General features: G+C 38.0%; 1 long non-coding RNA gene across 1 annotated transcript; it reads left to right on the top strand.

Moving 5' to 3' along the window:
* The first annotated feature begins 11,449 nt into the window (after positions 1–11,449).
* LOC128640000 (uncharacterized) lies at positions 11,450–13,339 on the top strand. Its single transcript, XR_008399282.1, has 2 exons — positions 11,450–11,667; positions 12,732–13,339. It is a non-coding gene; the product is annotated as an uncharacterized LOC128640000 (long non-coding RNA).
* The last annotated feature ends 1,744 nt before the right edge of the window (positions 13,340–15,083 follow it).

A 15,083-nucleotide genomic window follows, 5' to 3' on the forward strand; every position in this document is an offset into this window, starting at 1 on the left:
GGTGTCTTTCTCATCATTTTTCCTGGCATTCTTTTAGAATTCCGAGAATTTTACAGTTTCTTCAGGATGGTTTGGATAAAGGTTTGTCTGCAAGTTCCTTGAAAGGACAAATCTCTGCTCTTTCTGTTCTTTTTCACAGAAAGATTGCTAATCTTCCTGATATTCATTGTTTTGTACAAGCTTTGGTTCATATAAAACCTGTCATTAAGTCAATTTCTCCTCCTTGGAGTTTGAATTTGGTTCTGGGGGCTCTTCAAGCTCCTCCGTTTGAACCTATGCATTCATTGGACATTAAATTACTTTCTTGGAAAGTTTTGTTCCTTTTGGCCATCTCTTCTGCCAGAAGAGTTTCTGAATTATCTGCTCTTTCTTGTGAGTCTCCTTTTCTGATTTTTCACCAGGATAAGGCGGTGTTGCGAACTTCTTTTAAATTTTTACCTAAGGTTGTGAATTCTAACAACATTAGTAGAGAAATTGTGGTTCCTTCATTATGTCCTAATCCTAAGAATTCTAAGGAGAAATCATTGCATTCTTTGGATGTAGTTAGAGCTTTGAAATATTATGTTGAAGCTACTAAGAATTTCAGAAAGACTTCTAGTCTATTTGTTATCTTTTCCGGTTCTAGGAAAGGTCACAAGGCATCTGCCATTTCTTTGGCATCTTGGTTGAAATCTTTAATTCATCATGCTTATGTCAATTCGGGTAAAACTCCGCCTCAAAGGATTACAGCTCATTCTACTAGGTCAGTTTCTACTTCCTGGGCGTTTAGGAATGAAGTTTTGGTTGATCAGATTTGCAAAGCAGCAACTTGGTCTTCTTTGCATACTTTTACTAAATTCTACCATTTTTATGTGTTTTCTTCTTCTGAAGCTGTTTTTGGTAGAAAAGTACTTCAGGCAGCTGTTTCAGTGTGAATCTTCTGCTTATATTTTCAGTTTTTTTCTTTATAAGATTTAAACTTTATTTTTGGGTGTGGATTTTTTTCAGTGGAATTCGCTGTCTTTATTTTATCCCTCCCTCTCTAGTGACTCTTGCGTGGAAGATCCACATCTTGGGTAGTCATTATCCCATACGTCACTAGCTCATGGACTCTTGCTAATTACATGAAAGAAAACATAATTTATGTAAGAACTTACCTGATAAATTCATTTCTTTCATATTAGCAAGAGTCCATGAGGCCCACCCTTTTTTGTGGTGGTTATGATTTTTTGTATAAAGCACAATTATTCCAATTCCTTATATTTATGCTTCACACTTTTTTCTTATCACCCCACTTCTTGGCTATTCGTTAAACTGATTTGTGGGTGTGGTGATGGGTGTATTTGTAGGCATTTTGAGGTTTGGGAAACTTTGCCCCTCCTGGTAGGAATGTATATCCCATACGTCACTAGCTCATGGACTCTTGCTAATATGAAAGAAATGAATTTATCAGGTAAGTTCTTACATAAATTATGTTTTTCCTCATTCTCTTGGTATCTTTATTGGAAATGCAAGAATGTAAGTTTAGATGTCGGCCCATTTTTGGTGAACAACCTGGATTGTCCTTGCTGATTGGAGGATAAATTCATCCACCAATAAAAAAAGTGCTGTCCAGAGTTCTGAACCCCAAAGAAAAGCTTAGATGCCTTCTTTTTTTAAATAAAGATAGCAAGAGAACGAAGAAAATTTGATAATAGGGGTAAATTAGAAAGCTGCTTAAAATTGTATGCCCTATCTGAATCACGAAAGAAAAAATATTGAGTTCAGTGTCCCTTTAAGACACCTTAACCGCCTTGCCGCCAATATCTGCTTCCAACAGGGGTCGGGTGGGCGGGAAAATCCTATCGAAGTCCGGAAGCAGGAAAAGAGTCTGGAACCACTGCAACATGGACCTATAAAGGTGAGCACACTCCACCCCTCCAGTTGCAGCAATGTAACAAACGCAGACATAGCAAACTCCAGACTTCAACTCAGTTATCCTTTAATTTTGTTACAGGCCCATTAGAGGGCCCTCCACTGTCATATTTGTTTGCTGTGAGGGAAAAAAAGGGATTTGCTCCCCCTGGCTACTGCTAAATGTTATGACAGAAACCTTACACACAGACTAGGGAACGTTCAGAGTTTTACAGTTTCAAATGTAATTCTCCTCTTGATAAGTTGTTAAATCCTCAATTGTTTTGAAGATTATGTTCAGTCACCTGCATTTTTTTAACTTTTTTTTTTATATATATAAATATATTTACCTGATGTACTGTATGTACCATAATTATTAGTTCCTTTATGCAAGACATGTTGGGTATTGTAGTCTTGTTTGTGCTTCCCATACATTTGATATATTAAGGAACCACACACCTCAGAATTGTTTAGTAAAAATTTCCTTAATATTATTTCCCTAATCTCCATATATCAGGGCTGGACTGGGAATAAAAAGCAGAACTAGAAAATTTGGAGACCAACCCTATTTTCAATTGAGTCAGTACAATTCACATGCCCCAGGGGATTACTGGGATACTTCTGCCACCAATATTTTTTTCAAAATTATATTATATTATATTAGTTTGTATTAAAAAAAGTGCCAGATTGTTGTTATATAGGTACCCTACAACGTAATTGCATCAATCACCCCTTTAAATTCTAGCTTTCCAGCCCCAGTTGCTGCAGCGCACCGGGAAATCACATTGATTCTGAATTATATATAATGTCAGAGTCGGCCAATATATGTTCTAAATGCCCTTATGTGATTTTATGTGTATATCCAGCCCTTCACTTTGCCAAACAAAATACCATATGTGTCTAAACCACGGCACAATTTTACAAGCTGGTACTCTCACTACAAATGTGTTCTTCTGGACAAACATCCATTTTACAATGAAAAAAAGACATTTGTGGAGATCCAAGTTTGTGCAATAGATTACAGGAATCATGTATAAGGGGACCTGTTTTGTATAGACATGCATATAAGCAGTTATGTACTGCACTGTGAAAGATCAGTATGGAAAATAAATGTTTTGTAAACCGTTAAAACTGTAGTTTTGTTAGCAGCATTTACATTGTTTTGCAGTCTAGGAACATACACTTAGAAAAGTCCCTAGAGTGTTGTTTATCTTATCTCCTTTGGAGTTTACCCAATGCATTCTCTAGACGTAGTCGAAAACAATATATATATATATATATATATATATATATATATATATATATATATATATATATATATATGCTCCATATATTTTTTTATATTGTGTGTGATATATATTTTATATATATATATATATATATATATATATATATATATATATATATATTTATATATATATATTTATATATATTACTCATATATATTACTCTATTGGGGGTAGTTATCAAGCCGTCAACCTCAAATACGCTGGAATTCCTCAGCGTATTTGTGGCGAGGCTGATACGCCTTAGTTATCAAAGGCTCGAGACCGGCAAAAGTAGAATTTTGTGACGTAAGCTTCGATCCGCCGGACTCAGTCCGACACAGATCGATTCTTACGTCACTCCAGATGTTCGGCACATTCTCACTACTTTTGCTAGTTATCAAAAAACTAGCAGGTACGCTCGGCACTTTTACGGCCCAGCGTACCTGGTTTTCAAACCGCCACCCTTGGAGGCGGTGGATCCCATAGGAATCAATGGGAGTCTGACCATAGCGAAAGTACAAGTTCGCTGCTGACAGACATCCCATTGATTCCTATGGGAGCTGTCTACACCTAACACCCTAACATGTACCCCGAGTCTAAACACCACTAATCTGTCCCCCCCTACACCGCCGCAACTAAATAAAGTTATTACCCCCTAAACTGCCGCTCCCGGAGCCCACCGCAAGCTACTCTATACATATTAACCCCTAAACCGCCGCTCCCGGAGCCCACCGCAACTATAATAAATGTATTAACCCCTATCCTGCCCCCCCTACACTGTCGCCACCTATAATAAATTTAATAACCCCTAATCTGCCCCCCCTACACCGTCGCCATCTATAATAAATTTATTAACCCCTATCCTGCCCCCCACTACGCCGCCGCCACTGTAATAAAATTATTAACCCCTAAACCTAAGTCTAACCCAAACCCTAATGCCCCCCTAACTTAAATATTAATTAAATAAATCTAAATAAATGAACTCTTATTAACTAAATGAATCCTATTTAAAACTAAATACTTACCTTTAAAATAAACCCTAATATAGCTACAATATAAATAATAATTATATTCTAGCTATCTTAGGATTTATTTTTATTTTACAGGTACCTTTCAATTTATTTTAACTAGGTACAATAGCTATTAAATAGTTATTAACTATTTAATAGCTTACCTAGCTAAAAGAAACTGAAATTTACCTGTAAAATAAATCCTAACCTAAGTTACAATTACACCTAACACTACACTATACTTTAATAAATTATTCCTATTTAAAAATAAATACTTACCTGTAAAATAAACCCTAAGATAGCTACAATATAATTAATAATTATATTTTAGCTATCTTAGGATTTATATTTATTTTACAGGTAACTTTGTATTTATTTTAGCTAGTTAGAATAGTTATTAAATAGTTATTAACTATTTAATAACTACCTAGCTAAAAGAAATACAAAATTACCTGTAAAATAAATCCTAACCTAAGTTACAATTAAACCTAATACTACACTATCATTAAATTAATTAAATAAACTACCTACAAATAACTACAATTAAATACAATTACATAAACTAACTAAAGTACAAAAAATAAAAAAAGCTAAGTTACAAAAAATAAAAAAATAAGTTACAAACATGTTAAAAATATTACAACAATTTTAAGCTACTTACACCTAATCTAAGCCCCCTAATAAAATAACAAACCCCCCCAAAATAAAAAAAATGCCCTACCCTATTCTAAATTAAATAAAGTTCAAAACTGAAGAAATCTTCCATCCGATGAAGTCATCATCCAGGCGGCGCTGAAGAAAAGTCTTCGATCCGGCTGATGTCATCTTCAAAGAGGCGCTGAAGAGGTCTTCTATCCGGGCGATGTCATCTTCCAAGCCGGGTCTTGAATCTTCCTCCCGCCGACGCGGAACCTCCTTCTTCACCGACGGACTACGACGAATGAAGGCTCCTTTAAGGGACGTCATCCAAGATGGCGTCCCCTCAATTCCGATTGGCTGATAGGATTCTATCAGCCAATCGGAATTAAGGTAGGAATATTCTGATTGACTGATGGAGTCAGCCAATCAGAATCAAGTTCAATCCGATTGGCTGATCCGATCAGCCAATCAGATTGAGCTCGCATTCTATTGGCTGATCGGAATAGCCAATAGAATGCGAGCTCAATCGGATTGGCTGATTCCAATCAGATTTTACCTACCTTAATTCCGATTGGCTGATAGAATCCTATCAGCCAATCGGAATTGAGGGGACGCCATCTTGGATGACGTCCCTTAAAGGAGCCTTCATTCGTCGTAGTCCGTCGGTGAAGAAGGAGGTTCCGCGTCGGCGGAAGGAAGATTCAAGACCCGGCTTGGAAGATGACATCGCCCGGATAGAAGACCTCTTCAGCGCCTCTTTGAAGATGACATCGGTCGGATCGAAGACTTTTCTTCAGCGCCGCCTGGATGATGACTTCATCGGATGGAAGATTTCTTCAGCGCCGCTTGGAGGATTAACTTCTTCTGCTCCGGATGTCCACTTCGGTTCCATCGCTGCTCGGCTGAGTGAAGACGACTCAAGGTAGGATGATCTTCAGGGGATTAGTGTTAGGTTTTTGTAAGGGGGGTTTGGGTTAGATTAGGGGTATGTGGGTGGTGGGTTTTAATGTTGGGGGGGTTGTATTTTTCTTTTACAGGCAAAAGAGCTGTTTTCTTTGGGGCATGCCCCCACAAATGGCCCTTTTAAGGGCTGGTAAGGTAAAAGAGCTTTGAACTTTATTTAATTTAGAATAGGGTAGGGCATTTTTTATTTTGGGGGGTTTGTTATTTTATTAGGGGGCTTAGATTAGGTGTAAATAGCTTAAAATTGTTGTAATATTTTTAACATGTTTGTAACTTATTTTTTTATTTTTTGTAACTTAGCTTTTTTTATTTTTTGTACTTTAGTTAGTTTATGTAATTGTATTTAATTGTAGTTATTTGTAGGTAGTTTATTTAATTAATTTAATGATAGTGTAGTATTAGGTTTAATTGTAACTTAGGTTAGGATTTATTTTACAGGTAATTTTGTATTTCTTTTAGCTAGGTAGTTATTAAATAGTTAATAACTATTTAATAACTATTCTAACTAGCTAAAATAAATACAAAGTTACCTGTAAAATAAATATAAATCCTAAGATAGCTACAATATAATTATTAATTATATTGTAGCTATCTTAGGGTTTATTTTACAGGTAAGTATTTATTTTTAAATAGGAATAATTTATTAAAGTATAGTGTAGTGTTAGGTGTAATTGTAACTTAGGTTAGGATTTATTTTACAGGTAAATTTCAGTTTCTTTTAGCTAGGTAAGCTATTAAATAGTTAATAACTATTTAATAGCTATTGTACCTAGTTAAAATAAATTGAAAGGTACCTGTAAAATAAAAATAAATCCTAAGATAGCTAGAATATAATTATTATTTATATTGTAGCTATATTAGGGTTTATTTTAAAGGTAAGTATTTAGTTTTAAATAGGATTCATTTAGTTAATAAGAGTTAATTTATTTAGATTTATTTAATTAATATTTAAGTTAGGGGGGCGTTAGGGTTAGACTTAGGTTTAGGGGTTAATAATTTTATTACAGTGGCGGCGGCGTAGTGGGGGGCAGGATAGGGGTTAATAAATTTATTATAGGGGGCGACGGTGTAGGGGAGGCAGATTAGGGGTTTAATAAATTTATTATAGGTGACGACGGTGTAGGGAGGGCAGGATAGGGGTTAATAGGTTTAATATAGGTTGCGGCGGGTTCAGGGAGCGGCGATTTAGGGGTTAAACTATTTATTTAGTTGCGGAGAGGTGCGGGATCAGCAGGATAGGGGTTAATAACTTTATAATAGAGGGCGATGGTGTAGGGGGGGCAGGATAGGGGTTACTAGGTATACTGTAGGTGGCAGCGGTGTCCGGGAGCGGCGGTTTAGGGGTTAATACATTTATAAGAGTTGCGGCAGGGTCTAGGAGCAGCGGTTTAGGGGTTAGTAACTTTATTTAGTTGCGGGAGGCTCCGGGGGCGCCGGTATAGGGATAGAACAGTGTAGTTTAGTGTGGGTGCTTAGTGACAGGCTAGCAATAAAGCTGGGAAAAAGCCGAAGAGCAGCGAGATCGGATGAGTGATAACTCTCACAGTCCGCTGCTCATCGCCCCGCGGCTTTTTGACAGCTTTATTTGATAACTTAGGCGTATTTTTTCAGGTCCGCGGCGGCGATGTGAGGCGAGCTTAGGCGGGCGTATTGGGCCGGCGAAGCCAGAAAAGTAGACGGCTTGATAACTACCCCCCTTTATATCCAACCATAAGCACTCAATTAAATAATTTAATGCCAATGAGTCCTCATTTTTGTTAATTATTTGCAGCTCGTGTAAAACAAGCAACTCTCTCATGTTGCACGTGCTGCCGCTAATAACATTTTCTGCGAGGCATTTTATTTATTTGTGCCTTTCAATGGAAAAAAAATTCTGTGGACGCCTCATAATCACATTTTACTTCCATTCACTTTAAAAACATTATCCCTTAGGCCTGTTGTCCCAAACTAATCCCTAGAAGGAACTTAACGATCAGGATTTCGGTGTAATAGTCTCTAATTGCTTCACATATGTTCTATGTAGTTTTTACTAACTCACCTGCCTTCAAACAGGATTAGCTGTAGATCCTGATCTGTTGGGGATTTCTTGGGGATTGCTTTAGACATATGTGCACTGTTTTATCCAACTCATGGAATACAGCTTTGATTAGAAGGAAATGCAGAATTGTGTGTGTTTTTTTTGTCTTTGTTTTATTAACCCTGTACATTGCATGTCATGAAAGGGACATAAAACCCAAATGCTTTCTTTAATGATTCAGATAGAGAATACAATTTTAAACAACTTTACAATTTACTTCTATTTTTTAATTTGCTTCATTCTCTTGGTATCCTTTGTTCAAGAAGCAGCAATGCACTACTGGGAGCTAGTTGAATACATTGGCGAGCCAGTAGCATGTGGCATATATGTGCAGTCACCAAGATCCTGAAAGATTAATAACAAAAAAACAAACAAACTTATATTTGAACTGATTTTGAATTGACCCCTTCATGCCATTACTTTCGTTCTGATGTAAGCACAATTAGTAAAAGTGAAATCACTTGATCGTCAATGCGATCACGTGATTTCAAGGCTGGGATTGTATCACGGGGAACTGCCTACGCTGCTAGGCACGCTTCCCAGGGCAGATTCTTCACTTTGTCAAAGGGGGAAGCTAGAGAATGCCGTATACGGTAGGGCGTTCCATGCTGTCCTTACGGCATTAAATCCCAGCGCTGTTAGGACAGCATGGAATGTCCTAATGACGTGAAGGGGTTAAAGCTTGTTGATATACATACAAGGGGCTTGTGCATTTTAAAGGGACATTGAACACTACAACTTAATTTATGCTTACCTGATAAATGTATTTTTTTTCTTGGTTGTGAGAGTCCACAACATTACTCTTGAGATTACATCACCTGGTCCCCAGAAGGAGGCAAAGGCACTCCAAACCAGAGTTTAGGTATCCCTACTACTTCCCTCTCTCTCCCAGTAGTGCAAATAGCAGTGAAAAGAGAATAAAGGAAAGAAAAAGTAGCAAATGGGGCAAAGAGATGCACACCAGAATTGCCGCCTTCCAAAGGAATCTGGGCGGGTTTGTGGACTCTAACAACCAAGGAAGAAATTTATCAGGTAAGCATAAATTATGTTTTCTTTCTAATGATTGTGAGAGTACACAACATTACTTTAAGGAACCAATACCCAAGCTAAGAAGTCCACGAAAAACAGGAAGAGAGGCAGGCACCTATTTACCAGGTACAACTGCCTGTAAGACTTTCCTGTCAAAAGCAGCCTAAACATTTTTTGGTGAAAGTATGTTGGGGAGACTAAGTAGCAACCCTACAGATCTGTTCTGTAGATGCCTCATCCTTAAATGCCCAGGAAAGAGAACAGAAAGAATGAGTAGTATGAGCAAGAATTATGGCAGGTGGTTGTTTAGCAACCTGCAAGTAAACTTTATGAATAAGACTCCTTAAAGTGAATGTAAATTTTGATGCTAAAGTGCCCGGTTTTTAAAACTTTGATTAAAAACAGGGGCACTTTAATTCATCAATATTTTCATTTCACTCCTGTTGTGAAAATAAACTTACTTTTTAATCTTCACAGCAGCTCCAGCTTCCTCCACCTGTTTCAAAGCCTCTTCCTGGGTCTAAAATGAGGTATCTGGCTTCCTCCAATCACAGCAGTGAATCAGACACTGAATCCCCCGGGGGGGAATCTGTGATTGGAGGATGACCTATCAATCATTTCTGACATCAGAAATGGCTTGTGAGACCGGAGGAAGCACCAGCTGCTGTGAAGTTTAAAAGGTAAGTTTTTTGTCACAACAGGAGTGAAATGTAAATTTTGATGAATTAAAGTGCCCCTGTTTTTAATCAAAGTTTTAAAAACCGGGCACTTAAACATCAAAATTTACATTCACTTTAACAAAAGGGATAAAGAAACAGAAGTCACCTTTTGATCCCTTCTTTTACCCGAATACAGCACAATCAAGCTAGAATATTGACAGAACTCCGTCGTAGCCTAAAAATAAAACTTCAGTGTCTGGATCACATCAAGATTGTTACAGTCGTTCTTTAGACACATTAGGATCCGAACAAAGAGAAAGCACCACAGTCTCCTGATAGAGGCTAGCAGAAGAAACTATCTTTCCCTTTCAGGTTGAAGAAATTACCAGTAGGAACAAAACCTTCGACCATAAAAGATTAATGTCCAGGGTATACATAGGTTTACATATAGGAGATTATAAACCACATTGAAATTACCTGGTCGTAAAAGTGGTCTGACCACAAGACAGATTCTCACTAAAACCTGAGTGAAAACCCGTATATCAGGAAGACAGGAAAACTGTCTGTGAAATAATACAGGAAGAGCAGATATCTGAAAACTAGCAGGTAAACTCTTATCCAAGCCCTCCTAAAGAAACTGAAGGATACAAGGAATTCTGACAGAATGCCAGGAGAAACATCTCCCAAAACACCAGGAAAAATGTACCTTCCCTACCTTGTGATATATTTTCATTGTTTCCAGTTTGTGAGCTTGTATCAAGGTGACAATTACCTAATCGGAGAAGCCTCTCTGAGACAGGACCAATTGTCTAACCTCAAAGAAGTTAAGCTGAGAGCATTAAAGTTTTGATAGAACAGACCTTGACTTAGAAGGGCCTGATGATGAAGAAGCCTCCCATGGTGGAGCACTGGATAGCCAAACCAGGTCTGCATACCAGATCCTGCCAGGCGAGGCTGGAGCTATGAGAAATGCTGAAACTCTCCTGTTAGATAGTAGCTACCACCCTCAGTAGTAGTACAACTGGAGGAAAGATGCACACCAACTGCTACTGCCAGGGTGTCATAAGAGCAATGCATCCACTAGTTCCACATAAGGGTCACTTGACCTCAACCCGTATCTTGGAAGCTTGTGGTTCAAGCGAGATGCCATTACATTTATTTCTGGCTGACCGCAGTGTAACACCAGAGCCCTGAAAATCTCCTGATTGAGAGACCATTCCCCGAGTGAAGAGCTTGTCTGTTTCCCAGTTGTCCCCACCTAGGATGTGGATCACAGAAATGGTGCATTGAAGTGTCTCTGCCCATTTCAGGATGCATGAAACCTTTTGCAGACGTACATTGTCTGATTGGAATCTTATAAACTTAACCAAGCAAATAAAAAGCCACGCCTGTAAGGCCTTGAAGATAGCGCCGAGATCTAGGCTTCTAGACCTGACCCTACACTATGCACTCTTCAATGGCCTGACAGACTGTGCCCAAGCCTACCGAAAAAGGCTTTGTCTGCCCCCTACAGGAGAAGAGTCTGGATTGGGGGGGCATGCCTTCATGCTGACTTGTTGTCAGAGGTGGGCCCCTGGTTAGTCTCCAAATCTGTTTGGAAGCCTCCCTTTTTGCATGGCAGTTGACTTCTGGTTTTGGTCTAATGAAAGCAATGAAAACGGCTGCTATTGTCATGCATACCCCTTTAAGGAGGAACAATCATCTGTTTCATCTCCAGCCTATAAAGCCTCACCTGACCTCTAACAAATTGCTTGGTAATTTGAATCCTGTCTAGGAAATCCTAGCTGATCTTGTGCCCAGCCGGTTCTAACTTTGTCTATTTCAAGTTTATTCAACTCCTCAGGTTAATACTCTGAAGTTTCGTGTAAGTTATTTACAACCTGAATCTGAATCAAGACTTCTCTCTGTTTTAAAATTGAACAACTAAGCTGTGTTTGCAACATTCTAATTACTAGCAGTTTGTGGGAAATTCCTGTATTAGTTTCAGCATTGCTCATTTCTGACGTATACCTCTCTGCTAACAGCTTGCTTTCCAGCACTCACACAGCTAATTGCTGCAACAATCAGCTGTGCTGTCTCACAGCTTTCAGTCTGTGTCTTACCTCCTGGATCCGGACAAGTTTCTTTGCTAAATAAATCTTAATCAAAACGTAAGTACCGGTCTTACAGAATCAGTTTCCCTATCAAGTATTGAAATACTCCTAAGGATATTAATTTGTGCTCTGTGTGTTATTCTAAGGAGATTAATATATATATGCATATGTGGTTTCCTATAATATCACGTGTATTCTGTTGCTTAGCCTGTTAGTTCTTAGAAACTACTTTTAGTACCATCTGTAACAATTGTTGCAATTAACTAGTGTGTGGCCTTACGTGTTTAAGTTTCACAAATACTTCTAACTCTTACCAACACTGTTTATATATTTAGAGTAAGAGTGGGGGTAGGGCAAAGTATACTATATACAAGAGGTTAGTGGTTAAAGGCAAATAGCCCAATTTGAGTTTTATAATCTCCTAACCGCTAATACCTCCTGCCACAGATTTAAAGTTAAAAGCAAAGTACAACTAACAAGTAATTGTAAATAGACTTACAAATAGGAATAGGTAACTTAAATCTGTGTGAAAAATTCCACCAACTGAGCCCTTTCTGAGTCAGAGCTAGATTTGTTTTAATTAGAAAAAATGTTTTTCTTATCCATTCATACACTAAAGTTTATTAAGAAAATATATTTAACCACACATACATTTAGCAAGAGCTAAAAATTAAAAACACTGCACCTAAATTGAGCTATGATTGTTAAATTAAATTAATCTGAAATCAGCATCAAAGGTATCTTTGCAGCAAAATTATAAATATAGGCTAAGCCCTTACAATCCGAGGGCTAGTTTAAGTTTAAGTTTTACCAAGTTTTTTATATAAAGCTGCAATTTACCAGACCAACAAAGGTGAGCAGATTAAAAAAGGGAAAGACAGAGCTTATCCCAGAAGACCCCTAAAGGGGTGGAATTTTTCACACAGATTTAAGTTACCTATTCCTATTTGTAAGTCTATTTACAATTACTTGTTAGTTGTACTGTTTATATATTAACTGCTTGATTATAGAACTGAATTATTCTGTAATATTTCAGAGATTGATTTAAGCTACAAACTACTACTTATTTCATGAATAGATTTCTCTCAATAATGTTTCTTTGTATTTTTCTGCAAAAACAGACCCATCAGAATTAACTATCATTACAGCTATACACAAGCATGCAGCATAAAGCTGTGCCGATGGACACATTGGAACCATTTTTCACAAAACAACATTTTTTTCTTTGGTGAATTAATGGCTGTTAAAACCTCCTTAGTAATACTGGAGTCCATATGTGCACTGTAGGAATGCATGAGCTTTATTTAGTGCTTAATATCCCTTTAATTTTGGAAACATTCCGACAATATCTCCACCTGATGAAATATAGATTGATCCAGGGGTATAAAGAGGGAGTCACCATTTACATGCACATGCTCCTGAAGAAGAAGAGAAAAAAATACTGCAACAAACTGAGGCTAATCTCTCTACTGTCCCTTTAAACTATTAACTCCTAAACTACAAAAGAAAAACAGATGCATTTTATCTTGAACTGAAGCTTACTGAAAGATATTTGTTCATGCAAAGGTCTGAATATTTCATTATAATTGTTGTCAAAACTGAGGCTCCTTTGGAAAACAGTGTTGCCAGGTCTGAACCCTGTTACACTTCACAGTAAAAGAGAAGGGTTGTGACACTGTACGTTATATAAATTGTATAACAACTAATAGACAATAAATAGTCAAACTTTTCAGTGCTATCAACAAATGTTGGAGGTTCACAGTACTCCAGCTGACTCCACAACATCTGATTCTAATGCAACGAGTCAGAATAAACTCCTCATATAATATCCTTCCAAAAGCCATAGAAATAATTAACTCTTTTTTTAAAATATATTTTAAGACTTTAATACAATTTTTTTTTACTGCTATATGTTTCATTTTTGAAGAGAATGTGCTCTGAATGTGTGCACTTTTATATCCAGTGTGTTTGGACCTTTTTTTAACTTTCTGGCTTTGATTAAACTTCATAGAGAGCTCCCTTTTTTAACAGCTTAGGTGGTTATATATACTCATCCATACCTCCCATAATTTCCCAGAGGCTTTCTGGGGGGATGTGGGAGAATAAAAAGGGTGTGGGTAGAACCCTATTGGTTCGTGTGCAGACAACATGCAGGGCTTTGTTGAGAGGGTGAAGTCTCAGGTGGGTCGTGGGCATGTCTGATTGGGATGTAGGTGTGTCTAGAACCTGGAAAGACCATGTTTGTGTGTTTCTTATAAGTCCCTTAAAGGGATATAAAGCCCAACATTTTTATTTCAGGATTCAGATAGACCATGCCATTTTGAATGACTTTCTTATTTACTTCTATTACCAATTTTTCTTTGTTCTCTTGGTAAATTTTGTTAAAAAGCAGCGACATATGCTTAGGAGCCGGCCCATTTATGGAGCACTATATGACAACGGCTTTCCAAGAATGTTATCCATTTGCAAGAGCACAAGATGGTAGCACTATTTGCTGCAATGCAGTGCTCCAGATGCCTACTTATGTATCTCTTCAACAAAAATTATCATGGGATCAAAACAAATTTGATAATAGAAGTAAATTGGAAACTTTTAAAAAAATGGTATGCTCTGTCTGATTCACAAAATATTTTTTGGGGGTTTCATATTCATTTAAAAGCAGGCCAATGAACAGTTGTGGGTGGGTAGCTGGCCAGACCTACCAACACCTAACAATTCCACAGGATGCAGGGCGGTTGCTTGGTACATATTTCACAATAATACAATGTCAGCATCCCTTGAAATATATAAGAAAGGATGGATTATGCAAATATCTGCACTGCAGGATTATTGGGGTAGAGGGAAATAATTTAATTAAATATTGTTACTGATCTTGAAGAAGAGGCCAGTATACATTTGGCCTTGCCTCCATTCCAATAGTTCACAATCAACTTGCTCCAAAGATGCATAGTCTACTCCTAACCCTTTTTTCTTGCAACAAGAGGTCCCTTTTCCTCAAATGATCCCACATATGATCCCCCTCATTGTTCCTTCCTCCTCCTTCCCCCTTAATGACGCAGCTTTAAGTTGTTGTTTTTTTCCCCTGTAGTGTGGCGTAGCGGTCCCACCCTCCTCCCGCATCCTCCAGCGATGGGCCGCCCACCCACCTCCCTCCTTACCCTCCCATCCACCAACGATCGGTCCCACCGCTGTCCGATGCAGAGAGGGCCACAGAGTAACTTCGGTAACTCTGCAACTCCTATTCCTGCAGTGACCCACTTGTGGGGCATGCAGAAATAGCGCAATCTCGCAATTTTGATCGAGATCGCGGCAGAGAGAAGCCCAGGACTGCAGTACTTAAGGGCATACCGACCAGCGTCTTACAGGGTACGATGCTGGTCGTTAAAGGGTTAAAGAACTACAATACAATATTCAGAAAAACATACACCTAGATTACGAGTTGTGCATTCGTGTTTTAACGCTGAAAAAAATTG

This window comes from Bombina bombina, chromosome 9 (genome assembly GCF_027579735.1).
Source record: "Bombina bombina isolate aBomBom1 chromosome 9, aBomBom1.pri, whole genome shotgun sequence".
NCBI lineage: Eukaryota > Metazoa > Chordata > Amphibia > Anura > Bombinatoridae > Bombina > Bombina bombina.